Source organism: Zingiber officinale, chromosome 7A (genome assembly GCF_018446385.1).
Source record: "Zingiber officinale cultivar Zhangliang chromosome 7A, Zo_v1.1, whole genome shotgun sequence".
Classification (NCBI taxonomy): Eukaryota; Viridiplantae; Streptophyta; class Magnoliopsida; order Zingiberales; family Zingiberaceae; genus Zingiber; species Zingiber officinale.
The window spans coordinates 47004653-47013635 of record NC_055998.1 but is presented as its reverse complement, the minus strand read 5'-3'; the positions used below and the strand labels follow the sequence as shown (position 1 = coordinate 47013635).

The 8983-nt window shown below is 39.6% G+C and overlaps 1 long non-coding RNA gene across 1 annotated transcript; it reads right to left on the bottom strand.

Annotated features, from left to right (window-relative positions):
* Window positions 1–631: 631 nt before the first annotated feature.
* LOC122000098 lies at window positions 632–2895 on the bottom strand. The gene is made up of 3 exons (XR_006116942.1): window positions 2883–2895; window positions 2660–2798; window positions 632–693 (listed from the first exon to the last, which is right to left on the bottom strand). It is a non-coding gene; the product is annotated as an uncharacterized LOC122000098 (long non-coding RNA).
* Between the last annotated feature and the right edge of the window lie 6088 nt (window positions 2896–8983).

Here is an 8983-nt window from a genome sequence, read left to right as displayed (position 1 = left end):
CCCTCTTCAAGCAATGGAAGAGAACCCTAACCCAAGGATGAGTACAAAGGTGAGAACAACCCCTTTAGTAGAGCAGGGTGTGACCCCCACACGGCCCGTGACACGGTCGTGTGGGTTCACACGACCTCGGACCCCTTCCTCTAGGCCAAGGTGACATGGTCGTGTAGGTTCACACATCCTCAGACCCCTTCCTCTCGGCCAAGGTGACATGGCCGTGTGGATTCACACGGCCTCGGACCTCTTCCTCTCGGCCAAGGTGACACTGTCACGCCCCCAAAGGAGTCCCTGCCAGACAAAAATCCGACAGCATCTCCCCTGTACCGGTGACAATATGAAGCATCACTACAAACAAAATATACATCAGCCACATACGGCTGGAATATTTATATACACAACCACGCAGTTATAATAACAGCCCACACGGGTGGAATGAAACAATCACAACCACGCAGTTATATATAAAACATCCCACACGGCTGTACAAAACAAACCAACACAGCGGAAAAACGATAACGGAAAGTCCAATACAACACAATCAACACACTGCTAGCCGGCTAGGCTTTATACAACAACAAATACAACACACCAAATACAACAAATACAAATAAACCATATACAAAACCAGAAACGACCTTCGGATGTGACGTAGGACCCGGCAGACAGGATACTCCGAGCGACACTCCAACCATCTACCTGAAAACATAAGGATATACATGCGGTGGTGAGTATAGGTAACTCAGCGGGTAATAGAGAAGATAGTGCATGGTCTATAAATAAACATAGAGATCAAAGGTATACAGTCTCAGTAGGGAATCAAAGAACATGGTCCTACTGTCATAATCAATGCACCTGAATATATATCAGACCTACTAACCTGACATACATACTAAACAAACCACAACCGACATAATGATAGATACATACCCAATCTGGAATCGACACCTAGTACAATGGTCAGTAAACTCACCAGATCTGCAACAAACCTACTCGTGACACCTGTGCAATATAAATACGACTGCAAATACATGTAAAATAAATGACATGTATGCAACATGACAACCATATGCAACAATCATATCGCAAACAAATGCAACACACCACAAACACATGCAACTAGTATCTACTAGGCATGTATGCAAATATATCTCCAAAGATGCACCGCGCATCAAATGCAAATGTGCATGCATGCTCCATGGTCACCCCCGCCACCTCTCTAGACACCACGACCCCTGTATGGCCGAGAGGCTTGGGTCTGTGATAAACCGTACTAGCCTCCAGTACATTGACCGCTATAGGCGGCCGAAGCGGACGGTCAGCTAAGTAGTTATATAACTACATAGCTAAGGGTCCCTGACCACTTATAACTCAAATCCTCTGACTACTGTACCCTCAAGACCCACTACTCCAGAGTGGTCGAGGCTGACAGAACACTGAGCCGCTAAATGAGCGCGACAGGACTAGCTCCAAGCTACCACTCTCCAATAGTGGTCGAAAGGATAGCTATAAACGACTGACGACTCTCTCCACCACAAGGAAGACAATAGTCGTCAGCAATGCAATGAATGATGAACATGATATATATATAATCATGATACGAACACCGTCATCATCCATGCAACTCTAAATCCACCTAAGTACCCCACAACATGAGTATAATCATCATGATACCTCCATATATCCCACCAAACATATGTATATAACTACACATGTATAGTCAACCAAAAATCTCCAATAACCCCAACAGACACACATACACAACCCCACGTGTACAATCAACATGTATCCTCCAGTAAAAACACATCAAACACGTATATAAACCACAGACATACAATCAACACAACTCCAATCATCACACCAGATAGAAGTATACACGACATACGAATGGACAAACCTCATATGAATACCACCAACAAAGTATCCCTTACCATACATACTCTACATGTAAAAATACCACAGAGTATAGATAACCAAAGTGCAGACTGTATAAGAATTAAATAGATCATCACAAGGTTCAAGCATCGGTATCAAGCGGGAAAACAACAAACGAACACGATATAAGGTAAAGTATCCTAAACCATCACATAAAAATCATGCACTAAGCTCAATAAAAATCTACATAGAGCCAAGGAAGAAATACCCACCTTTAAAAGTCTCATATCCAATAGAACCACCCCACGTCACGCTGCTCGTCCAGATCAAAGTCCTGTGATCACATGATATATACATATATTATTTAGCTGATCACATAATCAACAACTATTTAAACCCATAACCTAACCCTACGTCGATTATGTAACCCTGTTTAATTCTACCTAAATATCCAAACCAAAGTAGATGAAAAGATCATCCTTAATCCAACTCTTTCTAAATCCAAACACAATCCACAATCATCACACTAATCAAATCTCCATAATATCAACCCAATGAATTTAATTAACAATTATGTAGTCATCTACAACAAACCACTCAACTTATTAACCATACCGCAACATCTTACAACTCCAAATCTACAACATATCCAAAACAATCCAAGACTATCAATTGAGTATGACTTAACCAACTCCAATTCTTATTCCGGACACATATCTATTTCACCAACTAATTATTCAAGCTAGTATGAATTCAAATATGTATCAATATGAAGCTGAATAAATCTGACCTCAATCCGAAATTGTAGTCACACCCTTTGATGAAGGAATTTGAAGTTGCTGTGGAGGAAAACGAAGCTTCTCCACCAATTCAAAGCTAGTCCGACACAAACAGAGGAGACAATGAACTTAAGGCATTTCATCAAACACCTGTTATGCACAAGCAATGTCACTGCCCTAATCAACACTACACAAATCAAACGCCCAAGCCTAATGCTAAGATTAACCAATTACCTTCAAGATTTCCACAAGGCAAAGAATCACTGCCGGAGATGGAAGGAAGTGGGAAAAACTTGTCACTGTAGTCGTGGGAATCCAGACAAGCAAAAGATCAGTTACGGCTGCAACCACACCGGCGATTAGGTGGCGTTTGGCTCGATCCAGTGGCAACGATCGGCGATGGTAATGGAACGACACAAGCAGCAACGGAGACACGATGTCAATACAAGATCCCATGCGATCAGCGGCGATCCAGTCGTACCCTCGGCGTGATCAGATCGCGAAGGAAAGGCGACTCGACGGTGGCTCTAGGGCACGCGTGAAAACTTAGTACGAGTAGAGTGCCGGTGACTCGCAGTCGGATGGCAACTGCTACGCGTGTCAGAGCAACTGGCGTCGACGATCGAGTGGAGGCAGCGGCGGAAGATCGGGAGGAGAAATTGCCGGAGAATGAAGGGGGAATCCGGCGTCGGGGAAGAGAGGAAGAAAGGCTCGGGTTGGGTGGATCGGCGTTTGGGGGAGAGAGGAAAAATAAAGGAAAAGAATTTATAATTTAAAACTTTTCCTCACTTAAATGGGTATCCCAAACAGGCTTCCACCTAACCTACCGAATCATCCCCTCAAAACGAGTCATACGGACTCCGTTTAAATCCCGAAAAATTTCTAAAAATTCTGGAAAAGTCCAATAAAATTTTTCATTCAATAATATTTATTATTTTAAATTTACGGTATCTTACATTCTCCCCCACTAATAGAAATTTGGTCCCCAAATTTACTGGTCAACTCAGGGACCCTCCTCCGAGGTAACTACCAATCAACATGCTCATATGTCACTCATCCAAATATCATAAACAAATCTCCAACCCTAGTATCATAAACATATCTCCAAACATGATAATCCTCCTCCAAGTGACTAGCAACAACTCTGTGAGCTATGAACTAACCCTACTCCCGCTACTCCCACTCTGCAATCTAGCTAACTGTGGATAAATCAAACACCTCTAGAATCCAAAATCCACTATCAATAAACCTCCAACACCTATATAGACCGCTCAAACTATCCATCAGTCTGAGATGAAAATCTATACTAAAGTGAAACTTCTAATCCAAAGTCTGCTGTAACCATAATCAAAACCATGACATGAAATCACTGATCTCCATCCAAAACAATACTCAGAGATACATCATCCAGTCTGGAAATCCCTCTAGAGTATAATCCTACTACTCAATCCAAAAGAATCTGTCCTACAAATCGATGTCCTGGATAATCCCTCTAGGGAGCAAAGTCGTCACCCAATAATGATTACCCAAACCATCATATCCTCTCCATGTCCTGGATAATCCCACAACAAAATCCATCAAAGCATGCTTCCAACTCCACTCTAGTATCCAAATCAACGGAGGCAATCCTACTAATCTCCGATGTTCAGCCTCCACTTGCTGACATAATAAACATCAAGTTACAAAATCCGCGATGTCTTTCTTCATATCGTTCCACCCATCAGAATGCTCTCAGTCTCCCTACATCAAGTGTCAACCAAATGTATCACAAATCCAGAACAATATGTTTCCTGCAGTAACTCCTCCCGGATAAGAAGTGACTCAGAAACACACATAATCTCCCACGAAGAAAGAGAATCTAATTCTCATTACCTGAGAATTCTACTTACCAGCACAAGACTACTCTGCTCATGCTACATCGGAACTGCACTAAATCCTAGGTACAATACATCTGTGTAGAGTACAAATCCGTCTACACTAGAAAGCATAACTAGGATAGTGCAGTTAACAACTTTTCGTTTCAACTCCTGAAACTGATCTCGTACGCATCTATCCAAGAAAACTCCATACCCATCCTAGACAGTCCAGTCAACGGCATAATAATGCTGGAGTAACGCTCAATCAATCTCTAGTAATATCCAGCTAGACCAAAGGAACAATGAGTCTCCGGTATAAACTACGACTACTCCCAACTGATAATAGCCTTTATCTCCTGTGGATATACTGTATACTCCTACTGGTCACCACGAGTCTCAGTAATCTCATAGAAGGCAATCACAATACCCGCTACTGAACTTCACATATAGATGTCCCGTCGAAACATCTCTATATCTATGTTAAGGTAGTGTACGTAAACCACCTCGGATCAGGAATAGATCACAACATCGTCAATTGAGACAATGAAAACTGATCTAAACACCCTAATAATACCGAATACATCGAGTCCATGAAAACATAACGTCTAGGGTACTGTAAGTCTAAACGATAAAATCATAGACTCATAATATCCGTACAACAGGCTTACTCAACCATAGGATCCCCAACAACAAGCCTATGATCAAATCACCAACTATAAATCACCAAATCCATAGATATCACAAACACACTACACTCCATGTCACTATCAACATCAAACGTCAAATAATAGATCATCAAAAGACAACAAATCACCACACCTGATCTCCCAATAACCATTAATCAAAATCGTCCTCAACATCAATCAATCATACTAGAGTCTCCTAAACAATGATAGAAAAATGGAAGTATCCAACCTTCAACCCCTACTACCAACAAACTAAACGTATCCAAAAAGGTTTGTCAGATCTCATCATCTCATCCTTTCTGAAAATCGAATATCTACAGTAGAGGAATGTAAATCCAAAGTCAAAGTATCCCACAACTTGCTGACTAAAAGTCTACCCATCAAGAGAGTATCTCCACCACCCTCATAATCATCCTATATATGCCCCTCGACAAATATCAATAAAAGGTCGACCCCTCCAATCTGAGATATAGCCTACAAGACCTGATAAAATGATCATGTGTTCAAGGTCTTGAGTTACTTGATAGAGACAATGTTAACTGAGTCGTCTAACCATTGTCTTGTACCCCTTATTACTATGATTGCTCCATCTGAGGTTCAGTAACTTCTAGTATCGAGCAATGCACATAAGGTAAAGAGGTACTCTCTCTCCAAACACTTCAAGGAAATCACTAGGTGATGACCTGATCTCCAAAAACATTCTCTGCTTCTTCCTTCACGTGGTACCGGGTCACATAAAGGTTAAGCAGCTAATTTCAACTCTCTCATGTCGGTACAAAACATATATCCAAATGTACTCTCCAACTCATACACCCCAGTAATGGATGTATCTCATAAGTGTTAAGCAGGTAGCTTTACACTTTTCCACATCAGTGGAGGTATCCTATCCGAATGTACCTTCTAAGTCAATCAACTAGGTGCAGACAGTCCATGGTCAAAGTCCCCATGGAATAGGATACATCGATCCTCTATAGACTGACTAAGCTGACAATGGTATACGGCTAATTCAGTCCTTTCCACGACGATACAAGTCATGTACTCAAATATATCTCCCAAAATATCTAACCAAGCACAAGTAACCCCAAAGATCAGAATCTCTGAAAATAGAGTATGACGAGGGGGTGACCAAGGTGACACGGTCAAGGTGACACGGTCGTGTAGGCTCACACAGCCTCGGACCCCTTCCTCTCGGCCAAGGTGACATGGCCGTGTGGATTCACACGGCCTCGGACCTCTTCCTCTCGGCCAAGGTGACACGGTCATGTGAACCTCACACGGTCGTGCCCTACGCCAGTAGGGAATGGCTTACACGATCGTGTGGCACACACGGTCATGCCCAATGTTGGCCTCAGCAAGGCTACATGTTCAGTCATCACCACACGGTCATGTCATGCACCTTCTCGAGTAAGGCTACACGATCAATCATGTTGTTTGTCCTAGGAATATCGTACCGGTTCCCCTATACAAAAATTTTATACAAGTCTTGAACCTTTCCTAACAACCTATTGTGTTCTTTAGAAATTAAATTCAGAATCGCAAACGGAATTTAACATTATTGATTCCAAATTTAACTTATCTGTTCTTAGAGGTTTAGACTTGGATGGCAAATGATACTTAACATTATAGATCCAAATCAACCTATGTTACAAATTCAATTAAATATTTATTTCAGAAATTGGCTCCCAGGTCAAACATAGCAAAGCACTTGGCCTTCTTGGGTATGGGAACATCCACCACTACCTCGACAAAGCCTCTTAATGAAATTCAATATTTAATTTACTTATATAACTCTAGGTTTAACCAAAAAGAACAATCGAATCACAAGATCAAAAAATAAAAGAAACACAAATTCGAAACAAATTCGAACATCTAAAATCTCTAGCCTCTTGTGTTTGGTATTTCAAAATTCATACAAAGAAAAAACTAGTATGATGCGGAAAAGAATTACTAGTTATACCTTTCTTTGTAAGAAACAACCTCTTGATCTTCTATTGTATTCCTCTTCTTATCTTGGGCGTTGTGTGGACAACGATCTACCGAGATGAGAATCCACCAAGCCCTTCTTCTTCCTTCTTCCATGTTTCGGCCAAGCAATTTTCTCCAAGAAAAACAAGTCTCGGCCACCAACCAAGCTCCAAGGAAAACTAGGAAACAAAATCCTCCTTTCTCTTCTTCTTCTCCAAGCTAGATCCGGACACCAAAACAAGATCCTTGAGATTGATGAGGTTCCGCCACAAAGGAGGAAGAAAAGGAGGAGAAGATGCTAGGGCCGGCCATCACCAAGGAGGAAAAGAGAGAGGAAAAATAGAAGAGAGTTGTCACCCATGAAGGCACCCCTACCCTCTCTTTTATAATCCTTGGTCATGGAAAATAAGGAAATTTAATTATAATTAAAATTCCCTTTATTTTCCTTGTCATTGGTTAATAAGGAAAATTTAATAAAAACTCCTTTTAACCCCTTTTATGGCCGACCACTTTAAGAGCTCCAATTTAGGCAAGTTTTAAACACAAAATTAAAACTTCCTTATTTGTTTCCAGAAAATTTTAAAATAAAAATTTCACTATAAATTTTCCCTTCATGGTTGGTTATAAAAGGAAATTTTATAAATTAAAATCTCTCTATTAAAACATGTGGATGATTTCCAAAAAGGAAAGTTTTCTCTAAAATTAAAATCTTCCTTTCAATCTATAAATAAGGAAAGATATCAAATCTTTTCTTAATCTTTTGTAGAAACTTATAAAAGGAAATATTTAATTTAAAACTCTCTTTTTAAATCATGAGGATGGTTTCATAAAAGGAAAGTTTTATCAAAAATTAAAATCTTCCTTTTAACTACAAATAAGGAAAGATATAAAACATTTCTCTTAATCTTTTTGTAGAAAGCTATAAAAGGAAAGATTTAAAATTTTAAAACTCTCTTTTAAAACCATGAGGGTGGTTACAAAAAAAGAAAAGTTTTATCAAAAATTAAAATCTTCCTTTTAACTACAAATAAGGAAAGATATCAAACATTCTCATAATCCTTTGTAGAAAGCTATAAAATGAAAGATTTATAATTTTAAAACTCTCTTTTAAAACCATGGTATCCACATAAGAAAAGATTTTAAATAAAATCCTTTTAATCTCTTGTGGCCGACCCGCCTAGCTTGAGCTCCAAGCATTGGCCGGCCACCACAATGGCTCAACCTTTTGGCTTTGGCCAGCCCAAGCTTGGACTCCAAGCTTGCTTGGCCAGCCACCTAAGGGTGGGTAGGAAGTGGGTATGCGGTGGGTATAGGGCAGATTTTTATTCGGTTGTGAGTCCAAGAATCAAGGTAAGTGCTTCTCACCTGCAGTAGGAGTAGTTTCGGACCTTTGTTCTTCTTGAATTCGAAGCATAAGAAGCGCTTATAGTGCAGATTTTTAATTAAGCATATAGTGCAGATTTTAATTAAGCTTATAATGTAGATTTTTATGTAGAGCTTATATTACAGATTTTAATTAAGCGCTTATAGTGCAGATTTTTAATTAAGCATATAGTGCAGATTTTAATTAAGCTTATAATGCAGATTTTTATGTAGAGCTTATATTGCAAATTTTAATTAAGCGCTTATAGTGCAGATTTTTAATTAAGCCTATAGTGTAGATTTTAATTAAACTTATAATGCAGATTTTTATGTAGAGCTTATATTATAGATTTTAATTAAGCTAATAGTGTAGATTTTATGTTTGCATAGTATGCAGAAATAGTGCAGCATAGAATACAGAATCTTGATTAGAATAGTATGCAGAATTTTAATTAGCATAGTATGC